Genomic DNA, 14,083 nt, shown 5'->3' with positions numbered 1-14,083 from the left:
GCCCTGGATTTAGTGGGATAACTTGGCCATTTTTTTTTTCAGCTAGTAAGTGTCAAGTGTTTTGGTCTGAGGCTGGATTTGAACTCAGGTCCTCCTGACTGCAGGGCCAGTGCTCTATCCACTGCACCACCTAGCTGCCCCTGACCTTGGCCTTTTTAAGCTAAAGGTTTTAACAGGTCTCTGTTTGACTGAGGCAGCATCATTCAGTGATTAAGGTTAGGTGAAAAATGAGGCAGAGACTGGCTTCTTTACCTAGTCAAAAAAATTAATATGAGAGGCAAAGATCCTCAGCGTTTCTGGCCAAAACAGAAACAGTTGCTATTTATATTCACTCTGAGCCCATCAGTGACCAAGTGGGGCTTGACCTGGGACCTACTGTTGGCCAATCAATGAGAGCCAGAGTGATTTGGATTTAAGGCTGGTCCTTAAGGGGAAAAAAAATTTAGAGATCAAAATTTACATTCCTTTGGAATAGCACCTGCAGGTAAGGTATGCTATGTGGACAGAGAAAAGGAAAGAAAAGAAAAGAAAGGAGCTGTGTTGTCCAACTGGCCAGTTCCAGTTGGGTCCTCACTGGGCAGCTCCTCTTTCTACTCACTGAGGTTTCTGTTTGTCCTTCGTTGTTGAAGAGGACCGTGACGTCAGGGAGGTGATGCCACGACATGTAAGTGAATTGGATTTAAGTGAAGGAGGGCTGTGCAAAGGCACCAGCCTCACTTTGTTTTCAAGCCAGGTTATAATAATAATAGCTCATATTTAGATGGTACTTTACATTATTTCATTTGATCCTCATTTACCTCATGTGAGGTAGGTGATAATTAATAGCTTGTGAGTGTTGGAATGGAACCTAGGTTCTTAGATTCTACTGTTCAGTCAGAGGCAACTAGGTTGCACAGTAGATAGAGTGCTGGGCCTAGAGTCAGGAAGACAGTCCAAATTTGACCTCAAACACTAGCTGTGTGGCCAGGGGCAAGTCATTTAACGTCTGTTTGCCTCAGTTTTCTCCTATGTAAAATGGGGATAATAATAGCATTTACTTCCCAGGGTTGTTGTGAGGATTCATGAGGTAATAATGAGGTAATAATATAGTTATAGGAGGTAACAATCATAAAGCCCTGAGCACAGTGCCTGACACATGGTAGGCACTATACAAGTGCGTTATATATACATATATTTATACGTACATAAACACACAACATGCTATCAGCACCGTTGGGCTCTCAAGGAAACCTGCTCTCCCGTTGTTAGTGAAAAATCATTCTCGGGGCGGCCAGGTGACGCAGTGGAGAGAGCTTTGGCCTTGGAGTCAGGAGGACCTGAATTCAAATCTGGCCTGAGACACTTGACACTGACTAGCTAGTGTGACCCTGGGCAAGTCAATTAACCTCGATTGCCCCACCAAAAAAAAAAAAAAAGAGAGAGAGAAAGAAAAATCATTCTCCCCTGCAGCCAGAACCTGAAAGGGAAGTCTCAGGAGATGTTTCCCTCCCTGCAAGGATATGCAGTGAAGGTGGCCAGTTGTGACACAGAAATGGAGGGTGGCAGTAGATACATCAGCTTTGGAAGGGGGAAAGGAAGCAATTGTAGTTAGGTAAGTGGGTAGGTAAAGTGCTTTGCAAACCATAAAGTCTTCTCTAAATCTGAGCTGCCATTATCAGACAATACTTCTCTCTGTGATAGCTATGAGCCTCTGAGACAGTCGGCATGAAGCATGCTTGGGGCCTAATGAGATCTTCCAGCCACATGTCTTTTCTTGGACAGACCACATTCTTGTCCAATTAAGTCCATTCAGTTCTACCACTGGAGTGCTGGCAGGCCCATTTGACTCAGGGAGACTGTGGCCAGCGCTGGGACACTGTTCCCAACTGGCTTCTTATCTGAGGCAGTGTCCTGCCCACTGAGGCCTGGGTCCAAGGAACAGTTTCTTGTCTGTGTGGCAGTGAGTGGGGGGAAAATCTGGAGACCTGGCTTGGGAAGGTTGGGCAGGGAGCCCCCACTGATGGAATCTGGTTGTGCTAAGAGCCAAATGGGCTCTCCTCTGGGGGAGGAGCTTGCAAGGACCCTGTCACTGCTCTTTTAAGGATGACATTTTGAGGGAGAGGTAAGAATCTCAGGGTGAGACAGCATTGTGACACAGCTGCTCCCATCATTTTCCAAAAGGCTATTCCAAAAGAGGTGTTTCAGTCACTAGGCAGACAAACACTCACATCTGTAAAACCAGGGTGCTGGAAGGAGGGGAATTTCCTAATTTACATCTCTGAGGTAATGAGAATTGATTTGTTCCTGAGAAAATGAACAGTAGTGAGGCTGCTTTGAAATGGTGGAAGAAGACAGAGCACATGGCCCTACTGGGGAGCTGCTCTGTAGTTATTTGTGGTTTTATTTGCACCCTTGAACAATTCACATTACTCTTTGAAGCAGAAAGCCCTCTAGCTTACCTCCTGGCCCCTCATTGGTCATGATGCCCATGTGAAGGGAGCACAAAGTGGGGCCTGGCCCTTCCAACCCGCACTCACTGTGTAAGTGAGGGGCCCCTCCTATAGCTGTAAAGATGGAACTGTCTTTGCCATTGGGCCCCTCTGCTTTTCTTGGAATTTTCATGTTGAAACAACTTGCTACACTTGTCCTGCTGGTTGGTTCTGGACAGTGTCTCATTTGTGAGGAACTTGGGAGGGTTATGCAGGCGAGGCATCTCTTTGACGCATCCCCAGCATGTGGCCATCCAGTCTTTGCACGATGACCTGCAGGGAGGGCGCACCTACTGTCTCACTGTCTCCCAAAGCAACCCACTGTACTTGGTGGTCTAGGTGGATGCAAAGTTCTTTCTTATGTCTGCCTCTTTGTGATTTCCACACGTTAGTCATAGTTCAATTTAATAAACATTTCTTAAATGCTTACATTATACAATGCACTGTGCTAAATGCTGAGGCTGCCCTCAAGGAGTTTATATTCTCTTGTGGAAACATAACACGCCCATAGCTAAGAAAATACAGAATATGGCCACTTCGGCTACAACACTTGTTTTTAAGATGTAAATTTGTTCCACTGCAATTGATATATAAGGGAACAATTTGAGTATATTGCAACTTGAGCATTTACTTATGCTCGATTTCATCAGCAAGAAAGAGAAAAGAATACCCAACCGAAAAAAGCCCCAAATGCACACGTGGCCCTCAGATGTCTGCCAACGACGTCATTCACCACATGTGCTGGTTATCCTACATAGCACCACTTTAGAGTAACTCACAAGCTGCAGCCCTTCCCACACCCACTTCCACAAGCAAACTTCAGGTCTCTTTCAAGGTAAAGTGTCATATTTGTTGTTTTAATATCTTCTGGTGCTGAAGGAGCTGTGGGCTGAGGGAGACTAGGCTGACCCTGCATATTTTACGCTTCCCCCTGCCCACATACACACTTTTGGCCTGACCCTGCCCTCTCATCCCAATTCCTAGAGCCACGGTGGCCACCCTCACATCATAGCCATAAACTTTGCCAGCCTGGTGCCCATGGGAGCCAGGGTGCAGACTCAATGGTAACCTGAGGCCACTGCCATTATTATTGCAGTATTTATGCATTTCTTAACCATTTAACACGGATTAAACTGTGCTACCATTTTCATTTGGTTCCTAACTTTTTTATGTATCACTGACAAAGTTTTTGAGTGTTGTGCCCCTAACCCCATTCCCCCCCCACAAGTCCTACAGCTTTTATTGCATGATTTTTCATGGCTCAGTGATTTTTAGGAACCCATTTGTCAAATTATAACAGAACTGACTGTATGTACCAAGTCATTTCAAGATTGAGATTAGAGGTGAGGCAGGGTGAATCAGGAAAGTCCTTGTATGTGAGGTGGCATCTGAAATGTGTTTTAAAGGAAGCTAGGGATTCTACTAGGCAAAGGTGATGAAGGAGGGAGGGCATGCTAGGCTTGAGGGACCAATTGGGCAAAAGTGCAAAGGCAGGAAATGCAATGTCATATACAGGAGGATAGCCAGTAGGCCAATTTGAATGGGACAGAGAATATATGAAAGAAAGTAACCTGAAATTTGACTGTAAAATAAGGGATTGTGGAGGACTTGAAATGCCAGTTGGGAGAGCTATTGGGCCACATCTTGAATTAAAATTCAGTGGATAACCTGACTAAATGTAACTTATTCAGTTATGACCTTTAAGGTCAAATAGAAAAAAGTTTAATCATAAATGTCTGTATGTGTATATATGTATATGTATATACTGTATATGTGTATATACATCCATGCACATATGTAGATTATATATGTATATTTCTAGCCATTTATCTACTTTAAGTGCTTGAAGGCAGCTGCCACGTCTACCGCCTAGAAGGTTAGATAAGGTTGAAATAATGTTTCCTAGAAGGTGGTGCCCCAGATAGAATACAATACTCTAGGTATAGTCTGACCAAGGAAGGGTGCAGGAGGACGATCACCTTCCTCATAACGAATGATATTTCTGTCAATTTCACTTAACGGCGCAATAGCTCTTTTGGTGGCACAGTGCCTTGTTGACTCATATTGAGCTTGCATTTCCACCATAACTCCCAAGATCCTTTTCACAAGAACTGTTATTTAGCCACGTACTTGTGAAGGTCCCATCGTGTACCTGTGAAGTTGATTAAGCTGCAACATAGAATCGTAGAAAAGAGCGCCGGACTCTGCGTCAGGAAGAACTGGTTTCCAATGGTATCTCAGATAATTCTCTGTCTCCTTTGCTGGATCTTCTTCCAGATCATGCCCTCTAATCACAGATGCCCCTCGAGCTTTTGTCCTGGGTCCTCTTTTCTTCTCCCATACGACTTCAGTTGGTGATCTCATCAGCTCCCATAGATTTAGTTACTATCTTTATGCTGATGATTCTCAAATCTAGCTTTCCTGTCCCAATTTTTCTGCCGACTCTCAATCTCACATCTCCAACTGCCTCTCAGACATCTTGAACTAGATGTCCAGAAGACAACTTATACTCATTACATCCAAAATAGAACTCTTTCCCCTAAGCCTTCCTCCTCTATTACCTTCCTTGTTCCTGTAGAAGGCAACTCCATCCTTCTGGTCTCTCAGACTCTAGGCTCACAATCTAGGAGTCATTCTGGACTCCTCACTATCTTTTGCCTCTCCACTCCATATGCAATCTGTTGCCAAGGCCTGTCGATTTCAACTTTGCAACCCCTCTCAAATAAGCCCCCTTCTCTTCTCTGATACTGCCACCACCCCAGTGCAAGCCCTCATCACCTCATGTCTGAACTATTGCAATGGACTGGTGGTGAGTCTGCCTGCCTCCTCCTACTCCAATCCTTTGTCCATTCAGCCATCAAAGTGATTTTCCTAAAATACAGGCCTGATTATGTGAACCCCTATATTCAGTAAATTCCAGTGACTTCCTATCACCTCCAGGATAAAATACAAAATTCTCTGCTTGGCATTCAAAGCCCTTCCTTACCTAGCCCCCTCCTACCTTTCCAGTCTTCTTATACCTTACTCTATGACACATAGAGTTCGAGTTACATTGGCCTTCTGGCTGTTCCATGAACAAGACATTCCATCTCTCGGCTCTGGACTTTTTTCTGACTATATCCATGCCAAGAATGCTTTCCCTCATCTCTGTTGCCTGGCTTCCTAGCTTTCTTTAAGTCCCACCTAAAATTCTGTCTTTTACAGCAAGCCTTTCCCGAACCCGCTTATTTCCAGTGCTCTACCTCTCAATTATCTCCCATTTATCCTGTACATATTTGTTTGCTTGTTGTCTCCTCTGTTAGACTGTGAGCTCTTTGAGGACAGGAACTATCTTTTGCCTCTTTTTGTATCCTCAGCACTTAGCACATAGGAGGCACTTAATAAATGTTTATTGCCTATTGGCTAGATCCCACCTCCACCAGACATTGTTAGTGGTCCCTTCCACTTTAGTCTCATCTGTGAATTCAACAAACTTGTCATCTATTGGCTTTATCCATGTCACTGAAAAAAGGTTGAGCCAGGGACGGATCCTCAAGGCATTCCGCTGGGGACCTTCCTCAGTTCTTCATCAGCGTCTTATGACTGCTCTTTGAATCTGCTCATTAGTTCTATTTTGGCTTTACCTAACTTTGCTCTACTGTAGCTCGCATTTCTCTATCCTGTCCACAAAGAGAGTGTGACAGAGATAGTTGAATGCTTTGCAGAGATCCTGGTGTACTACATTTATGGTCTTCCCATCCTAGTGACCCAGTCCCCTCTCCAACAAAACAAAACAAAATGGGAAATGAGGTTATTCTGGCATTACTTGTTCTTGAGGAAGCCTTGCTAGCTCTTTGTGATCATGGCTTCTCTTGTTAAATTCAACTGAGGCATACCTTAAACAATGTATTCTACAATTTTGCTAGTAATTGAAGTCATGGTCTCTGACGTACAATTTGTATACTTCACTGTTTTCCCATTTTTGAAAATCAGGATATTTGTCCTCTTCAATCCAATGTCACCTTTTAACCTTATGGTCCTTTGTTCACAAATGAGATGCTGATGGATGGTGGTTCGTTTGGTGTTGATGATTACTACCACCATTACAAGCTTGTTTTTCAGGGGCATGATTGATATGAGTTAGATGCTGCTGCCCATGATATTTGGGTCAATGCGAAGCATAGTAGTGTGGCACAAGGGGAATGAACAGGTCTAGGACTGGCATCCAGGTCCCAAGTCTCAGCTATGCCACTAAGTAGCTCTGTGACCTTGGGCAGATCATTTCCCTTGAGCCTCACTTTAATTTTCTATAAAACAAGGGGAATGGACTAAAATGATCTTTAAGAAATTTCTTTCTGGCTTCACTACTGAAAATGTGAGAATAATGAAAGAGAGACTTTGGTTTGACCTTGTGACTACAATTCCTTTTGGCCAGATATAAGCTTGGAGCTGGTTTCTGCTGTACAGTTGAGCTGGGCCAGGTAGCAGGACCTTTGATGCCTTAGCTGTCCCCATCCTGACTAGGTTACCACCTGCAGGACTGTCAGAAAGGCAGACAGGAATTCTCCAAATATTAAGGAGAGCCAGCCTCTATGGCACACATGCAAAGAACTGTACCCACACTATCACTGCCTCGGAAATGAACAGTGTTCATCTAGAACTGGAGAGAGCACAGCAGAACTTTTTCCCTTTAATTAAGGACAACATTATTATTTAAATTAAATGCCTTAAATTAGGGTTTAATAGGATGCTACTCAGCTACATACAAATGGATGTAAATGGCTTTCATTTTCCCAAGCTTGCACTAGGAGGTAGCAGGGGTAGGAGCTGAGAAGGGCAGATGTCATGGGAGTACCAGAATCCCAGAATCTCAGTTGGAAGAGACCTCAGAGGTCATCTCATTACCCTCCCCCCACCCTACAAAGCCCCTTGCTTCAAGACTGCCAATGAGGAGGGAACCCCTCACCTCCCAGGGCAACCTGTTCAACCTTTTGGGAATTTCTTCTGGACATCAAACTTCTGAGCTCCCCATATTGCACAGAGGCTCAGGCTGGGAAGGGACAGACAGATGCTGAGGGAGAGGACCTTCCTTTCTCTCCAAAGGCAGTTGTTGGGCAGGGCATAGATATTCATTGCTGGATGGGACCATGCCAAGAGCTAAAAAGAGCTCCAGGCATTTCTCCTGCTTCCATTGAGGCAACCACACAATCCATTATCACTTATGAAGATAAGTAAGAGAATGGATGGAAAGTGCTTTCAGCTTTGAAAAAGAAAACACTGTTTGATAACAGAATGTTCAAATAGTTTCCAAAGAAATTCTTTCAGTGACTATGTAGGCTCAACCCAGAAAAACAGTGGAAAGACTACTAGGTTTAGAGCCAGAGGATCTGGGTTCAGATCTGGTTTCTGCCATGTATTACCTATATGACCTTGAGGTGAGTCACTTAACTTAGCTGGATCTTGGTTTCTACCTCTAAAATGAGGGGGATCAGACTAGATGATCTTTCAGGTCACTTTCAGCTCTAAGTTTATGATCCTAGGAACAAAGAGCAGTTTGTAAGAAGTGAGATGTACCATTTACCCAAAGAGAGAGTTCATGGCTTTGCTGATGCTCACTGGCTGCCGTAGAAGAGGAGGACATCTGTCTGGCATGCCACCATCAGTGCATATACCACATATCATAGCCTCTCCCCCACTCTTTTAGACCTGTCAGAGGACCCGGATTCAGGTCTTGATTCTGCTCCCTATTAGCTGTGTGACCTTTGGAAAATGACTTTCCCTGTCATAGTCATCAATAAATGAGGGCCTTGACTATTTGGCCTCCAAGGGCCCTTCCAGATTTGGCATTCTGTGCATCCTTCAGTTTTGTCATCTATAAAAATGGTTAAGAATCCTTTCACTTCTTTTTTTCTTAGTATTGTTAGGAAAGGGCTTTACAAATATTAAGATGTCCTATCAACATGAGCTATTCATGGAGAAGGAGCACATATGAGAGATATTATAAAGGTAGAATTGACTGGATTTGCCAAATAATTTCATATGGGAGGTGAGAGAGAGTGAGAAGTTGAGTATGACACCTATATCTTGGAGCTTAATGACTCTATTATGTAAAGTTTATCTGTGATTTCTTGTCAAGAACAGAATGCAGAATAGATTTTGGGAAACTTTCAAATAGATGGTCATTGTCATAATTCATTACTTTGATGGGTCTTCAAACTCATCAATATAGGGATTCCCTCTATTGAAGCAGATGACATTCTGACTGTGCCTTCTTAGCCTATGCAATTCTTGTCCATGTTTTCCCATAAATCCTCCATAAATGGTCTACCTGGTTTATTGGAGGACTACATCTAGATCAGATGTTCTTAGCCTGGGGTTGGTGTACTTACAAAGACTTTGATAACTCTATTTCAAGATAATTGGCTTACTTTGCACTCCTCTATATTTTGTTTTGCGCAATTAAATACATGATCCTGAGAAAGGGTCCATAGGCTTCACCAAACTGCCAAAGAGGGGCTGTGACACAAAAAAGGTTAGGAATCTCTGAACTAGATTATTTAACATTCTGTGGGTTAGAAGGTGGCATTGTAGTGGAGACTTGAAGTAAGCCATAAGCCAGGGAAATCAGAAGGCGGAGATGAGGAGGGAGAGCATTCCAGGCATGGGCAACAGCCAATGAAAAGTCACAGTTGAGAGATGGAGTGTGTTGTGGGAGGAACAGCAAGGTGGCTAGTGTCACTGTATTGAAGAATACATGGTGGGAGGGGAGTAAGATATAAGAATACCAGAAAAGTGGGAAGGGGCCAGGTTATATGTTATCTAGATTATATATGGGTCATATATGCCATATGTGTGTGTGTGTGTATACATACATACATACATATATATATATATATATTATATATATAAAAAACAGTTTATATTTTATTGTGGAAGTAATAGGAAGCCATTAGAGCTTATTGAATGGGGGGGTGACATGTTTAGACTTACATTCTAGGAAGATCACTTTAATAGCTAATTGGAGGATGGACTGGAATGGGGAGAGACATGCGGCAGAGAGATAAAAAAGTAGGCTATTAAAATAGTCCAGGCATGAGGTGATGAGAGCCTGCACTGTTGTGGCAGCTGTTGTCAGAGAAGAGAAGGGGCATACAAGAAAACTATTATAAAAGTAGAATTGACTAGATTAAGCAAATGATTTCACATGGTGGGGTGGGCATGACAGAGAGTGAGGAGTTGAGAATGACACCTAGGTTGTGAGTCTGGGTGACTGGGAGGATGGTGTCCCCTCAACAATAACAGGGAAGTTAGGAAGAGGGGAAGGCTTGGGGAAAGACATTGAATTCCATTTTGGGCACATTGAATTTAAGATACCTATGGGATGTCTAATAGGCAGTTGCAGATGGTAGACTAGAAGTCAGGAGAAAGTTTAGGGCTGGACAAATGGATCTGAGAATCATCTGCATAGAGATGATAATTGAATCCATGGAAACTGATGAGCTCCCCAAGTGTGATTGTATAGAAAAAGAAGAAAGGAGGGCCCAAGACAAATATTCATGGAGTACCTGTAGTAATCCGGAGTGAACTGGATGAAGATCCAGCAAGGGAGACTAAGAAGGAGTGGTCAAACAGGTAGGAGAACAACCAGGAGAGATCACCCTCAAAAAACCTAGAGAGAAGACAGCATCCAGGAAAAGAAAGTGATCAACAGTCTCAGGCTGTGAAAGCTCTGTCAAGAAGGGTGAAGATGGAGAAAAGGCAATTAGATTTGGCAAGTGAGAGATCATAGTTAGCTTTGGAAAGAGCAGTTATATTTGAATAATGGCGTCAGAAGCCATACTGCAGAGAGAGCTTAGAATAGAGAGGATAGGAAATAGAGCCACTAATTGTAGATGGTTTTATCAAGAACTTTAGCCATAAAAGGAAGGAGAGCTATAGGATGATACCTAGCAGGAAGGGATATTCAAGTGAGGGGTTTAAGGATGTGGAAGACATGAGACTGTTTATAGGCAGCAGGGAAACATCAAGTAGATAGGGAGAAATTGAAGATTAGTTAGAGTGTGTGGTTGATAGAGGGGGCAATCTACTGGGGAAGATAAGATGTAATGGGATCAAGGGTTCTTGTAGATTGGTTCTCCTAGGTAAAGAGAAGGGCTATCTCTTCATGTGAAATAAAGTAAAAGGGGAGGTAGTAGGGGAAGAGATCTGAGTGATGTGAGATGAAGAGGAGGGGAGAAGAGGGAGCTCTTGGTGAATGGCCTCAGTTTGCCATGCCTCTCCACTTTGTAAGAAGATCGAGCATTTGCTAGTTAAGATGGTTTCTGGGTTCATTTGGCTTCCTCATTGTAGTCACTTTTATATCATTTTGACTTCTCTAAGAAGCCATTCAGTGTCTTGACTTTCACCCTTTTCCTTTTTTAAGAGTAAACAACTCATTTAGATAATTTAGCTTAGAGCTATTATAATTCTGTGTAGTGTCTTCTCATCTTTTTCATTTCTTCTAATCTAGTGTTGATTATTTACTTTTGCTTTAACTAGTAGAAAGACAGCTGATCAACAACTGAGCATCCCCTCAATAACCAGTCATTTCCTATCTGCTAAGATAGTTTACATTTCATTTTTTGATATTTTGTGCAACTGGTGTTGGCAGATAAATTGCAGTAATCTTCCAAGCGGCCTTTTGGCATGTCTGCATCACAAGTAGTAGCTGATAAATTAATTTTTGTGGGATCATAGATTTAGGGCCAGTAGTGTCCTTAGAGACAGTTTACTGTATGTGCTCCACTTGTTCATTTTACAAAGGAGGCGACTGAGGCACAGAGAGGTTCAGTGAGTTACTCTAGGCCACCGAACTAGTAAGTATTACAACGGGGATTGGAACCCAGATCTCCATGCTCCAAATCCAGGGCTCTTTTTACTAAATCAGATAAGAGGAAATTGGCCCTCTTGCAACTAAGTCAGAGTCTGATCATTCCAGAAGAGGCTTTAAGTTGAGGTCTAGCTTTTGTTAAATATTTAGGATTTGAAACTTCAGCTGTCACCATCAAACTTTATCAGTGAAATTGGCCTTGGCCTTTAAAAGTGTAGTGAAATCAGATCTGACTGGCTAATTCTCCCCAGGCTGCCAGCTACTCAATCCTCACAATCTTATTTTAGTCACCAGCTCTTTGTCACTGATGCAGCTTCTTTTTATAAAGACTGATTAGCACGCTCAGCTGGTAACATAAGCCACCCAAGGCAGGGCCTTTGTGGCATATTGATAGATGCAGCTTTGTGTGGCAAAGTCAAGGTGTTGGGCCCAAGAGCAGCAAAACCTGGAGCCTGGTGAGGTCTCAGCTAATTGGGAAGCTTCTGGTGTGGAAGCTCCAATCTCAAAGAAGGCAGTGCCCAGGGAAGGCCCCTCTCTGCTTGTGGATGGGAGTAGTGAACTTTTAGACAAGGAACTGAAAACCCATCCCCTCCCCTCCCTGGGCCTCTTGGACACACCCTAGTGGGAAGCTCTGCCAAGCCATGGTGATCTGGGGCCATGTCTCCTTTTTCACGTAGCTTTTGCAGCTGACTCTCAGGCTTCTGGGAGGGGAGAATTCCTTCACTGATGTGAGCAGGTGGAACAGTTGGGGGACAAAATCCCTCAAGGGCAGCTGCCTGGGGAGGAATGCCCTCTCTTTCCATTGCCCCCTTCTCTGTTGCCCAGTCCATCAGGATCTGCCTTATCTGTGCTTAGTCTGGACCATTCAGATGTCACAATTCATCTGCTTCTCCTTATATCATTGTTATAAGAAATCAGAGACTCTCAAAGCTAGAAGAGATGTCAGATTATCCATGTACATGCAACCTGGAGCCTCTGTCACAACCTCTTCAAGCAGCCTTTCCTGAAGCTGGCTGGGGAGGGACTTTTCCTTGGCAGGCAGCTCGTTCCCTCTCCTTTGAGATTGGCCTAAGGGTCAGGAGGTTTTCCTGACATCAAGCCTCAGTGGACTTTTTGGCCCAGGCTCCAGCCACTGGTCCTGGTTCTGTCTTCAGGGGCCAAGGAGAACAAAGGCTAATCTCTCTTTTGCAAGATAGCTTTTAGGTATATGGAGACATCTGTCACATGGCCCTTAAGTTTCCTCTTCTCCAGGCTAAACATCCCTGATTCCTTTAACCAGTCCTCCTATGGTGTGGTCAGTAGTCACCTCTCCATCCTGGTCACTCTCCTCTGGATGGATTATGGAACATCTATGTGTTCCTAGTGAGCAAGGGATGGATATTCAACAAATGCTTGGTGCCTGAATCAGTAAAGGAACTTATTTCACAAGCTCATCTGCTACTCCAGCCCAGAGGTGTCTTTCCTGTTTCTGCACTAGCTAAGTGCCATATGTGCTATACAACTCAACCTTTGATCACAGGTTGTTTGGTTTTGTCTTCAGTTTTGTGGATAGGTTTCATTTTCCCTAGTAGACTGTAAGGTCTGTGAAACCAAGGATTGTGACTCCATGTGTCCCTGCTCTCCTCCTCCCACTTCCCTGCTTCCCTGCTTCCCTGCTCCCCTGGCCTTGGATATATTTAGGATAGGGCCTGGACTTCTTATTTCATTAGTAAAAGGAACTCCCAGGTGAGGCAACTCTACCAATGGGGGCTGCAACAATCTGCAGCTGTTGCATATGTCTTAGAGAATTGTCTAGAACAGTGCTTCTCAAACTTTCTGGTCTCAGAATTTTTTTACATTCTTAAAAATGACTGAGGACCCCCCCCCAAAGAGTTTTTATTAATGTGGGTTACATTTATCAGTATTTACTATATTATAAATTAAAATGTCTTAGTGTTATTGTAGAAATAGTTTTGACCTCACAAAACTCCTGGAAGAGTCTTTGGGATACCTTTGTGTCTCCAGACTTCATTTTTTTTTTCTGGCTAGGCAATGGAGGTTAAGTGACTTGCCCAGGGTCACATAGCTAGTAAGTGTTATGTGTCTGAGGCCGAATTTGAACTCAGATCCCCCTGACTCCAGGGCCAGTGCTCTATCCACTGCACCACCTAGCTGCCCCTCAGTCCTATTTTCTAATGGATTCCCCCAGGGTTTCCCTTTCTCTTGTTCTTGTTCTTTCTTATATCTTGATGATCCTGTATTTTCCATGCTGCTGCTTTTCTTCTTGTAATTCATTCCCCCCCCCCCCATTAGCAAACATTTATTTTTCCTCTTTCCCTCTTCCATCCGTCTGGAAAACAAAATCTTTATAACAAAATGCATAGTCAAGGAAAACAAATTCTCACATGGGTCATTTCCCGAAATGTTTGTCTCATTTCACGTAAAGAATCTATCGCCTATCTGGCAGTGGTGGGTGCTATTCTTTTTTTGAATTTTTTTTCCTCTTTTTTGGGTGATATTCTTCATCAGTACATCACATTCGTCTGTCTTGCCTCAAGTCGCTTCCCACTCCAGTCCATCCTCCATTTAGCTGTCAAATGATCTAGCACTTGTTTATCTAGCCTTCTTCATTTAACCTAATTCAATTCAACAGGCATTTATTGAACACCTGCTATGTGCACTGTTCTAGGTAAGGAAACAAAGCAAAATCCAAGTAGTCCCTGCCTTCAGTGAGATTACATTCTGTCGGGGAAGATATCTGGATTCCCATGTCCAGATGAGTAAACAT

The sequence above is a fragment of the Phascolarctos cinereus genome, unplaced genomic scaffold (assembly GCF_003287225.1).
Source record: "Phascolarctos cinereus isolate Bilbo 61053 unplaced genomic scaffold, phaCin_HiC Scaffold_8;HRSCAF=390, whole genome shotgun sequence".
Taxonomy (NCBI): Eukaryota; Metazoa; Chordata; class Mammalia; order Diprotodontia; family Phascolarctidae; genus Phascolarctos; species Phascolarctos cinereus.
The sequence above is the reverse complement of the archived record's forward strand: the minus strand, read 5'-3'. Positions refer to the sequence as shown.